Raw genomic sequence first — 13,296 nt, 5'->3', positions numbered from 1 at the left:
AAAGATATAGAAGGCTTTCAGGTTGGAAATGAAGGGGTAAAACTATTATCCCTATTCACAGATAACATGATCTTGTATATAGATAATTCTAAGAAATCCACTAAAAAACTATTCAAATTTATAAACAAGCTTAGCAAGATTGCAAGATACAAGACATACAAAAATCAATTGTATTTCTATATACTAGAAATCAATATCTGAAAGTGAAATTAAGAAAACAATCCCACTTACAATAGTATTAAAGAGAGTAAAATACTTAGAAATAAATGTAATATAAGAAGTATAAAACTGGAACTCTGGAAACTATAAAACATTATTGAAAGGAATTAAAGGAGGCCAAATAAATGGAAAGACATCTCATGTTAGTGAATTAGAAGACTTAATATTAAGATAGAAATACTCCCCAATGTCATCTATAAATTCAATGCAATCCCTATCAAAATTCCAGCCAGATTTTTTAGAGAAATCAACAAGCTGATCCTAAATTTATATGGAAATGAAAGGGACCAAGAAAAGCCAAGCAATTTTGAAAAAGAAGAGCAAAGTAGGAGGACTTACACTTCTCAATTTCAAAACTTATTACAAAGCTGTAGCCACCAAGACATTGTGGCACCAGCATAAGGATAAACATATAGATCAAAGGAACAGAACTGAGAGTCCAAACATAAAGCTATTCGTCTCAGATGATTTCAACAAGGCTGCCAAGGTTATTCAATGAGAAAAAAAAAATCTTTTCAACAAATGATGCTAGAACAACTAGATATCTACATGCAAAAGAATAAAGTTGGACTTGACCAAACACAAAAATTAATTCGAAATTAATTATGGACCTAACTGTAAGAGATTAAACTATAAAACTCTTAGAAGACAACATAAAGGTAAATCTTCATGAACTTGGGTTAGTCAAAATCTTTTTAGACACAACACCAAAAACATAAGAGAAAAGAGAAAAAAAATGATACATTGTAGTTCCTCAAAATTAAAATACGTGTGGTTCAAATGATACCATCAAGGAAAGATAACACACAGCATGGGAGAAAATATTTACAAATCATGTATCTGATAAAGGACTTGCATCCAGAATATATAAAGTACTCTTAAACTCTACAATAAAAAGACAAACAATCCAATTGAAAAGTAGGCAAAGGATCAAAGTAGACATTTTCCAAAGATATAAATATAGTCAACAAGCTCATGAATAGATGCTCATTTTTAGTCATTAGGGAAATGCAAATCAAAACTACAGAGAGATTCCAATTCACTTTCACTAGGATGATTATAATAAAAAAAAAGGGAAAACAACAAATGGCAAGAAAGTAGAAAAAGTGGAATCTTCAGACACTGATGGTGGGAATGCAGATTGGTGCACCTGCTTTGGAAAACAGTCTGGCAGCTTCTCAAAAGTTTAAACATAGATTTACCATGTGACCTAGCAATTCTACTCCTAGGAATGAAAACTTAGACCCACAGAAAACTTGCACATGAATATTCACAGCAGTATTGTGCATAATAGTCAACAAGTCAAAAAAACTCAAATATCCTCAACTGATGAATAACAAATAAGATGTGGTATATCTATTAAATGGAATATTACTGAGTTAATAAAGGAATAAAGTACTGACAGATTCTACATGATGAACCTTGAAAACATTATGCTAAGTGAAAGAAGCCAGTCACAAATGACCACATATTTTATAATTCCATTTATATGAAGTATTTAGAATAGGCAAGTATATAAAGACGAAAGATTAATGGTTGCCTAGGGCTGGAGGGGCTCAGAGGAAATAGGAGTGACTACGAATGAGCACAGAGTTTCTTTGTGGGGTGATGAAAACATTCTAAAATTGACTGTGGTGGTAGATGCATAATTCCGTGACTAAACTAAAAACCGTTGAATTCACTTTGGTATGTGAGTTAGAACTAGTTTCTCTCTCTTTCTCCCTGTCTCAATCCTTTCCTCCCTTCCTCCCATGGGGAAAGGAGTAAATTAAGGTGAGTATCTAAAACAATTACTGCTGTCTTAGAGCTTAGAGTAGAGGAGCTAATATTTACATACATGAGACAATTAGAGAATGAAATCTGTCCAGAAAGTATCCAGCCATGTAAATATGAAAAATAGAGAGATTTATTGAAGAAGATACAAGATACAAGAAACATTATACATAGGACAATGATGCCTCAGTTCCCTTCATACAAGTTCAACATTCTAGCAAACCGCCAGCAGCTAGGAGAAAGGTATGAAAAAATATTCTCTCTCCTTCTCTCCCAGATAGGCTTCAGAAGGAACCAGTCTTGCCAACACTTTGATCTCAGACTTCTAGCCTCCAGAGCTGTTAGACAATGAATTTCTATTGTTGAAAGTACTTTGTAATGGCAGCCCTAGCAAAGTAATACAAGCTCCCATCATTTTTCTAGGTTCTACTAGCTTCTAGTCTTGGCTCCCTTTACCTCTCTCCTGTGGTTTTATTTTTTAATGGATAAGAGTTCTGATCTCCTTTTGAGGCATTCGCACCTGGGATCCATGACTGCAGAGTCTCACCTTGTATTCCTAGGTTATTTGTCAAAATATTCTCTTAAGTAAAGACAACTTCTCCAAAACTAATCCTGGTGCCAACAGTCAAATTAATAAAACTTTCACTGCCTTACATTTGGCTGAAATTCCTGGACACTTAACAGTTTGTGAAAGTTGTCAGAATCAAAATGCAGTCACTTGTGTTAAAAGAAATAATAACCAAAAACTTGACAAATAGAGCCAGGGAAGGCCATCAGGAGACAGTTCTCATGCATAAATGCCTGATAACAAAACTATCACAAAAACCACAACCTTGCCCAAAGGCCATCACAACCTTATACACAAAAAAATACTTCAGCAAGGACATCTGCCCAGCAACTGCCTATTCAACCTTGGACCGGAGTCATCCTTGTTATTGATCCTTGTAGCCACGGATAATTGTCTCAAATTATACAATCCTTCTTTTTCCTTCAAAAACCTTTGTCTTTCTTTATATGCACATAGTTTACTATGGGATGTATATTCCCATTGCAAGGCCTTCTTCTCAAATAAATACCATTTTATTTTAGACTGCCTCTCTCTTGTTATTTAGTTTGACAAGTTAAAAGAAGGTTAAAATTAGGTAAGTTTATACCTCTATGTTTGTTTGTTTATTTGCTTGTTTTAACTGAAGAAACATGTATCTAAAGAAGGAGTTTACCCAATCTTACAGGATAACTAATATCTTAGGAATATTAGGCCAGACCCAATACGTTTTGTTTGTTTTAGTTTGTTTATTTTGTTTTGGTCTTGGTTGAGGAGTTTTATTATTGTTGTTAGTTTTTATTTATTTCTTTTTCCCACAACATGACTGTCTCCAGGAAACATTGCCTTATTATGAAGAAGTTATAATACAAAGCATATCTTGAAAACTTTTGAGCCAAGTTCTATCTTAATGATTTAAAGATTATTAGTGTCATCTTGAAGTTGTAGTATCTTCCTCCAAAGAAATTTTAATTAATTCATTATTTTAATTGACAAATAAAAATCATATATAATTACAGTGTGCAACATGATGTTTTGAAATATGTATACATTGTGGAATGCTTACATTGAGCTAATTAACATACACATTATCTCACTTTCTTATTTTTTTTGTAGTGTGAACACTGAAAATCTACTCTTCAAGCAATTTTCCGGACAACAATACATGGTTACTAACTATAGTCACCATGCATACAATAGGTCTCTTAAACTTATTTCTCCTGTCTAACTGAAATTTTATGTCCTTTGAACATCTCCTCAACATCTCCTCAATGCCCCCACCCCTCCTAGATCCTGGTAACTGCCATTCTACTCTTTGTTTTTATGAGTTTGAATTTTTTCGATTCTGCATACAGATGGTTCTTAACTTAACAGTGATTCAACTTATAATTTTTTTACTTTATGATGGGTTCATTGAGATATAACCTTATTGTAAGTTGAGGAGCATCTATATAAGTGAAATATGTGTTATTTGTCTTTCTGTGCCTGGCTTAGTTCACTTAACGTAACGTCCTCCAGGTTCATCCATGTTGTCACAAATGACAGGATTTCTTTCTTTTTAAAGGCTGAGTAGTAGTCCATTGTGTGTATAAACCACATTTTCTTTATCCATTCATCTGCCAATTAACACTTAGATTGATGGGTATATACACACCTAATGGATGCAGTATGCACCATCTGGGGGATGGACACTTTTGAAGCTCTGACTCAGGTGGGGCAAGGGCAATATATGTAATCTAAACATTTGTACCCCAGTAATATGCTGAAATAAAAAAATCAAAAAAACCCCACTTAGATTGTTTCCATATCTTGTCTAGTATGAATAATGCTGCAAAAAACATGAGAGTGCAGATATCTCTTCAACATACTGATTTCATTTCCTCTGGACATATGCCTAGTAGTGGGGTTACTGGATCTTATGGTAATTCTAATCATAACTTTTAGACGAAGCTGCATAATGTTTTCCATAATGGCTATGTTAATTTACATATCTACCGACCGTGTATAAGGGTTTCCTTTTCTTCATCCCTCACTAACATGTTATCTCTTGTCTTTTTAACAGTATTAGTTCTAACACGTTTGTTGAATGTGATATCTCCTTGTCGTTCTAATTTGCATTTTTCTGATAATTAGTGATGTTAAGCGTATTTTCATATACCTGTTGTTCATTGTTATGTCTTCTTTTGAGAAATGTCTATTCAGATCCTCTGCCCACTTTTTAATTGGGTTATTTGTTTTCTTGCTATTGAGTTGTTTGAATTCCTTATGCATTTTGAATATTAATCCCTTATCAGATGAATCGTTTGCAAATATTTTCTCCCATTTCATAGGTTGTCTCTTTACTCTGCTAATTGTTTCTTTTCATGAGCAGACAATTTTTAGTTTGATGTAACTCCATTTGTCTATTTTTGCTTTTGTCACCTGTGCTTTTGAGATCATATCCAAAAAAATTATTGCCCAGACAAATGTCATGGAGCTCTTTACTTATGTTTTCCTCTAGTAGTTTTAACAGTTTCATATCTTACTTTTAAGTCTTTAATCCATTTGAGTTTTTGTATGTGGTATGAGATAAGAGTCTAATTTTATTCTTCTGCATATGAATGTCCAGTTTTCCCAACACCATTTATTAGACAGACTGCACTTTTTCCATTGTGTGTTATTGGCATCCTTATCAAAAATCACTTGACTGTAAATGTATGAATTTATTTCTGGCCTCTTTATTCTGTTCCATTGGTCTATGTGTCTGTTTTTAAGCCAGTACCATGTATTTTGATTACTAGAGCTTTATAGTAGGTTTTGAATTCAGTTACTGTGATGCCTCCAGCTTTGTTCTTTTTGCTCAAGATTGCTTTGACCATCTGGGGTCTTTTTTTTTTATTTTATACAAATGAGATTTTAGAAGTTAGAGGAAGATATTGTTGTTCCTGTTTTAAGATGGAAAAACTGAAATTTTAGTGGTTAAATGCCCAAGGTTTCCCAATGAATAGTTAAATTCAGAAATGTCTCCATATCATATTCTTGATGTTTCTGAGGCATAAATTTCAATTAAATTCTCTGAAAAAATCAAGATATATTAAACAAGGTCTTTATGTTAGTTCTTATCTCTGTGCCATCCATACTGCTGCTAGATGAATCTTCCTAAAATAAGTCTTAATTATATCACTTATTTGTACTCAAATTTTTCTCAATGACTCTCTTTTGCACTGAGAGTTCTTAATCTGCTGTTCACATTCCTCAGTAATTGGACTACAATTTACTTTCCCAGAAATATACTCTAAGCTCAGATACTTCTTCTGGCCACATTCTCTAAGGCAAGAAACAAAAATGAAATGAAGACACTATTACTATTAACTATTCTTTGCACATTCTCTCCCCTTTCTTCATTTCATGCCTATGATCATGTTCTCTTGAAGCACCTTTCCCATCCTTGTCTCCATATGGCTAAGTCTTATCTATATTTCAGGATTCATCTTAAATTATACCTTTGTCAGGAAGCATCCAAGAAGAGTGAGGTTTGGGATGTGGTTGGGGCAGAGGGTGGTTCTCATCTCTAAACTCCTCCAGTACTTTATTGCTATCTTTTCATGGCATTTGCTGCCTTGTATTATAGTTACTTGTAGTCTATTTTTATCCTATTTCTTACTCCGGGTTCCCCCAAATTGAAATAATAGCTAAGGGGCTTTGTTTTGGCTAAGATTGGCCTGTCACTTCTAATGTTCTCCTGTTGACTGTTCATTTGTGTTTATCCTATGAAGGGATATATTGTGAAATTTCATGTATTTATTCATATTTTCTGTCAGTTATTCTGCCGTACCTTTTATTAATTATGCAGTATTATGAAAATGAGTCTCATGTTTTAACATATTGAATGCAACAGTGGGATGGAGCCAGTTTAATTTTCTTTGGGAAGCTGTGATTTTTGTCTCAAGGAATCTTGTTGAGGTTTTCTTGAGGTGAGTGATGGAATACCAAAGAGGAATGCAGGATTAGGAGGGAAAAATAGTCCCCCTTATCCATTGCTGAGACTATAGTAAGGAATCACAGGGATGGTTTCCATTTGCTGCCTTCTGAACTGAGGAATAAGTTTAAAGTATTTGTGTACATTAGATAGAAGCAGGAGAGCTCCATCTTCTAGCAGTGCTTCTTCCCAACTAAAATGCATTCACAGAAAATCAGGCTGTTTTGTGGTAACATTTGCATTTCAGATTAACTAGCAGGCCAATAGAAACTCCTTCAGCTGGTCACTATTGCTGACAGCTTAGGACATCAATACATTGTCAAGGAGGGCTTATTGCAATTAAACTCCCACCCCACTGCACCTAGGTTCGAGGTCATTTATAGGTGGATTTATAGGTGCAGCTTTAGAACTGAGAATAATATGGCTTCAAACAAAATGTCTAGGTAACTTAAGAAAAACCTTTATTTCTTTCCATTTTACAGTAATATAAAGTTTTCATCCAGCCACATAAAACTCAAATCCTTGCTGTGCCAATCCATAGTTCAGAAAACTTGAGTTTTAAAGATTGGAAACATATCGAGTTAGTTTCCCTGACACTGCAATTGGCTGTTCGTATGCCCATTAGGTTTACTTCCCAAATGTACTGTGAGTTGAAAATCACTTGTGCTCTGTAAATATAATCAGCAAATGCCACTGGGGCATGAAAGAGTCCAGAACAACAAAAACTATCCTGCTGTAGGCTAGAGAATTTTATTTTCCATTTGTATTCTCTCCCAAAGGGGAATAAACTCTCAGTTAGAAAAGAAAAACTAGCATGTGAATTTTGTCTTATTTCCTCATGGGATGTTTAAATACATTAGATGCATTTAATCATGGCAATTGTTTCTGGCACATCTCCGAGTATAATCAAATGAACCTGTGTTCCAAGTTAGTAGATACCGACCAAGGACACACTCGACCTGAGGGGTCAATTTTCCATGGTAGCAAAGTGAGAGATGGGTGACAAAGCTTAACTTTCTGCATTTCACTACTTATTAATAAATAATGCAGCAGGCTCAATCCTGGGAAGCTGTTGCTTTAGTTTATTTGTTTCTAAAGTTATTCTTTAAAAAAGCGAATGTTCACAAGATAGAGATAATCAAGGATTTCACTTTGTCTCCATGGATCTAATATAATCTAGGTATTCCTTGTAGCTCTGAATTCAAGGTTTAGTATGTGGTCATAGGAAAAAAAAAATTGAAATTCCAGATCGACAATGTCTAAGCTCAAATCCAAAGTAACCTATCTGGCCAGTTTATTCAAACACCTTGTTACTCTAGTAAAAACATATAGTACGGGCACATTACTTGTCCAGTGGTTTCCAGGTGAGACTAACCCTCAGAAATGCTTTGGTGAGGTTTTCTAAAACACTCAGATTCCTAGACTCCATTACAGCCTTAGAGAGTCAGCATCCCCGGGGATGGGGCTGATGAATCAATCGGCACGTGCAAACATCACCCTGCAAAGGTTCTGATTTGCAGCTAGGTCTGAGGGCCAATGAAATAAACCACCCTTCTCCAGCTCCTGGTCCAAGGATATTAAGGAACTACTTCAATGTTTTAATATTTCCTTTCATGTGCCCATACAGGAAGTAGAGTGTGGTCAGTAATAAATTGCCTAGCTCAATAAACTAACTTCTGCTGCCTACTCCCTAATAATCCACAACACCACCTTCATTTCCTGCCATCTCAAACATATACTTTTCTTCAGGTTATGGTGGCATATCTCAACATCATTAAAATATTGAAACTCTTTTCTTCCCCATTAGTGAGTTGCTCAGGATTGGATTATTTTATGCTCCTGAAACATGTTTTATAATTGAGAAATTTACATTCTATTCTAGAAAAAAGGAACAAGCTAAAAAAAACAGGTGATGTAATGTTGTAATTGTATGTAGTAATAAGTGCAATAATAATTTTTTGAAAACAAGATAAGGGCATAAAAAGTGATAGAAGAGATGACAAGTTTCAGGAAAGTCTTTTCTGAGGGAGAGACGTTCTGGGTGAGAATCCCCAGTGCTAAAGAGAGTGACTGTTATGGTTTTCAAACCTGAATAAACATGAGCTGAATGAATGAATGAATGACAAGAAGAATAAGGCATCCTGAGAGTCTAGGGAATGAGCCTACACAATAAGAGTGCGTTCTCAGAATGTTCTAGGAACAACAAGAAGGTGAACGTGGCTGCGGATGCATGGGCAGAGTGAATCAGGAGGCCAGGACAATACAGCAGCTGGGAGAGCTGGGCTGGGGCTCGACAAGGGGGGCCTGGAGGTCTTTGTACAGAGTTTGGGCTTTATTCTTTGTACAGAGTTTGGGACTTATTAGAAAGTTTTGGTCAGAGTGGTGATATGATTTGTTTATGTTCTACGAAGATCACTCAAGCTGCTGTGAAGAAAACGGATTGTGGGATCTAAAAGTGAAAGCAGAGAGACCAGAGAAGAGGCCAAGGCAGGGCTTCAGAAGAGGGTGGAGGTTGCAGACCCATGGAGGAGGGCTCGGAGTCTGGATATAGTTGAAGGTGCACCAATGGGCCTTGCTAATGGATTAGCTATGGGGTGCAAGGGAAAGAGAAGAGTCAGTGATTAATACCTACATATTTGATTTGAGAAACTGGGTAGATGGTGCAGTGTCCTGAGGTCAGGAAGACCAAGGAGAAACAGGGTGGAGGAGAGTGGGGGATAAGAGTTCTGTCTTAGCTGTAAAAGACTAAGATGCCCGTCAGATGTCAAGTAAACACATCGAGTGGGCAGTTGGATTCCCAAGTGCTCAGGGCTCTGGTGGGACAAAGAGATTTGGGGTTCCTTGGCATTGTGCACATCTGGATTGGCCTTGCTGCCCCCCAGCTTTCTTTGTCTGCTTCTTTGCCATCATCTCCATGATTACTCCCACCTCCCCTCTACCCCTGCCTTCCTCCTCTCCTCCTCTGCCCCCTCCTCTGTGATGTAGAGTACTTTTAGAATCTACTGCCTTCTTATTTTTTTCTCTCTACATTTTTTCACCATGGGATGTGTTATTTCTGGCTTAGAAATACACAGTCACACCAGAAGATTTGAGCTCTGCTGCACAGCTCATTAAGTCACTCACCCCTCTGTGAGCCTCAGTTTTCTCATTTGTGAAACATGCAGTGAAGTTATGTCAGGGGAGGGGAAGAGAACATGATGCCTGGACACTTATCCTGCTTTAAGCCCACTAGATCTGATTTCGTTGATACCGTCATTGTTGTCGTAAATGATGATATTTAGATAAAATTCCATTAAACAAAAGTATCCATGAGCAGAAGTGGAAGTTTAGAAACCACTGGCTTAAAATGATAAATGATCTTTAAGTTACTGTCACTGAATTCAATTTTCCATGTAACTTATGTGGGCTGAAGAAATGCAAGCAGAAGTTATTGAGGTTTAGGGTCTAAAATTAATATTACGTATTGTCAATATTATGTACTGCCTTGACATCTGGCAAAATCAACAGGGCTTTGAAAGGCTTAATCCCAAGCTCCCCTCCCTAGTCTGTTCCCACAGATGAGGTGTCCTCACCAAACAAACTTCCTTATCCAAGGGACCAGGGACAGTCCTACTTCTCCCTGAATAGCAGGTTTCAATTCCTTCCCAGCCTGTGAAATTATTCAAATAAGCCAATCACATGCTCCTGCGTGATCAGGGGTCACCCATGCTCTTGACACTACACTGTCTGTCTCCCACAGCCCCTGCTTGTTCACACTATTCCTGAGCACAACCCTGTGTGGCCATCTGTCACATGCAGTGTCATCCTCCCCTGGGCTGTCACTGTATGTGACTGACAAACTGCTGTCCATCGCATCTGCCCAGTGTCAGGTGTCATGGGGTCAGCCATCTCCATAAAACCAGGAAGGGAACCCCTCCCTCACCACTGAGGTGAATAGGAAGCAATTAAAACAGTGATGTTGGATACATTTGTGTAGAAGTTTTAAAAACCAGCCAGTAATTTTACCTCTCTATTTCTTCATCAGACATCACAATATCCCAGAAAGAGGCTGCTCCTTCAGCCTAGGGCTGATTGAAGACCTGGAGCCAACCTCTACAGACATTTACACAAATGAGAAGCCAACATGGGTAGGTATAAGCCCCTGAGATTTTGGAGTCATTTGTTGTGCCAGAATAATTGAGAATAACTCAACATAACTTAACCTAAACAAAGTTGAAAACATTTGTACTGGGAGCAGAGGGCAAGGGTAAATAGAGAGCACGTAGGATATGGGATGCCAAAGAGAAGGTGAAGGGAATTCTCATGGTTCTATCCCAAGTACAGATGTTTTATACTCATATTTTACTTTAATCTTTATCATAATCCTATGGGATTAGTAATTATCTCTTACCTTAGAAGAGGTTAAGAAACGTGTTTGGTATCAACCAGTAAGGTGGGGTTTCTCAACTTCAGCACTACTGGCATTCTGAGCTGAATGATTCTTTGTTGCAGAGAGAGAAGGGCTGTCTTGTGTATTGTAGGATGTCTTTGGCCTCTTGCCAGTAGTACCTCCCAGTCATGACAATCACGAATGTCCCCCGACATTGCCAAAGTCTTCTGGGAGACCAAATAGACCCTAGTTGAGAACTACTGCAGTAGAGTCCTGAAATCCAATACAAGTCTACCTGGCTCGAGTTGTCTATGCCATTTCCACAAGGCCTCCAGAAAGCATGGAAAGCATGCAAAGGAGGAAGACTTCAGCCCTCCTTGACCTAGCTGGGACCTGCCTGGCCTGGACAAGGAAGGAAGACAGATTCTCAGTTTCCTCACAGACTTACCAGAACTGTCATCTGGACCTAAGAAGCACAGCTCACAGTGTGTAAAAGCTCCATATCCTATTACCAAATAGCTGAGACATTCTTCCCTACAGAGAATGTTCCTAATAAATTATAGGTCTGAGCAAATGATGAGCCTGAAGAAGGTTTGTGATGAGTCTCTCTTTACTGCTATTAAGAAAAAAAAAAACTGTGGTTAACCACATGGACCATATGGGGAATAAATCAAGAAAACTTAAATAAGTTCTTTTAAAGGAGGAATTTCTAAGGCCAGGAAACACAGCACCAGCTTGCTCTTCTGCCAACATGTGAAAAGACTCATGCTTGACTCATGGTGAATGGTGTCCTGTGGCTGGGAACATGTGTCCACCGGGCTGATACCTACCTCCTCATTAAGGAGCAGAAATAACACACTGGTTCCCTGGGTCTTAGAAATGTAGGATGAGGCTCTGAGAACTTCAATTTCTACAAAATCAAATGGTCACATCTTCCCCACTCTCTGAGAAGGAGAAGCAATGGGAAGTCACCAGTCCTTGGAGGCCCAGGGTGGTGTCCTGTTCTGTTCTGTACATAAAGGGAGAGTCCCCTTTCCTATGGCTGTCTTGCTTGGTGCTTGGTGCCCCTTTCCTTCATGAAGATGGCATGGAAAGCTGAAGACCCTGCTCCCCTCAGGGCAGATGCTTACATAAAAGGAAAACTCCTCAGTCTAGGAGGACTGAGAGAAAAGGTGCCACCATTTCCCCTGTAAGCCTCTGCCTCTTCTGTCACTCCATGTGTCTCAGCCCCATTCCACCTTCTTCCTTCAGACAACCGACAAATGTCCTCAGGCAAAACACCCCAGGTACACAGACCACACGGGCCAGCAGTGCTCAACACCTCAACAGCACAGTCACTTAAACTTGAGTCTCCTTTAGGTTTAGCAAGAATTACCCTAGCTATAATTATTAACCTGCAGATTAAGAAAATGGGTTGGAACTGCCCTTTGCTATTTTTCAGACTCCTCCCTTCAAGTTCCTGAATTGAATGATTTTCCTTTTAATGTCCTCACTGTTATGCATTTCACTTTAATTCACTTAGTTAAAAAGTTAGTGAAAAGAACATCGCATAGAGTAGGATGTGCTTAGCGATGTACTTTGAAGAGTAACTCAAATTCATTATGACATGTATGGTGAGGGGCTTCTCAAAAATCCAAGTCTAATGTATAATCATGCATCATGACTTTATTTTTTCCAGAATAACACAGCTAACATTCTCCTAGGGAATTGTTCACTGCTTGGTGAAGGCCTTCGGATGAGCCGAGTTAAGACAGGGTGACATAACGTGAGGTTCCCACTGCAGCGTCATAGCTGGTGGCGAGATTCCTAGGTTGCTCAGTGATGTGTTTCTGATGGTTTGCATTTTGGTTAACTGTTATTGTTTAAATGTGTACATGCAAATGTACAGAATTTCAACTGTCTCAAATTCTCTGCTTTGAGGATATGTTTAATCCTCTTCAAGGATAAGTAATTTTTATTATTTTAGAGCTGGTCTTCCATAGTGTAATAGCTCCCATTCATTTGTCAGGCATTTGCTACGGGTGAGCTGGCTGGGCTCCCGGCCACTTCTAGTAAGAAGGGGGTTTTTGAAAGGGGTCTTATTGCTTCAGCAGCCTCCTTCCTGGGATCAAACAAGTGAAACATTCTCAGGCTTTGAGAATATATCTTTGTTTGGTGCAATTGCACCAAACATATGGGTCTTTAAAGGATGCCTGAGGATCTAGGGTGTTTATCTGAATGTTGAATATGGATGTGGTGTATTTCTATGAGCCCTAGTTTTTAGAGGGCTCGTAGTACTTCTTTTTCCAATAGTTTCAAAGCTTGATTGAATGCTGCTTCTACTTTTTTTGTGTTTGATTTTTGTTTGTTTTTCGTTTTTTGTTTTCGAGTGACCACCTCACCTCCCTTTGACTGTGTATCATTTCTTTGAATCTCCTGCCACAATAACTGTTG

The sequence above is a fragment of the Lemur catta genome, chromosome 10 (assembly GCF_020740605.2).
Source record: "Lemur catta isolate mLemCat1 chromosome 10, mLemCat1.pri, whole genome shotgun sequence".
NCBI classification, from domain to species: Eukaryota; Metazoa; Chordata; class Mammalia; order Primates; family Lemuridae; genus Lemur; species Lemur catta.
This window is presented reverse-complemented; position numbering follows the sequence as displayed.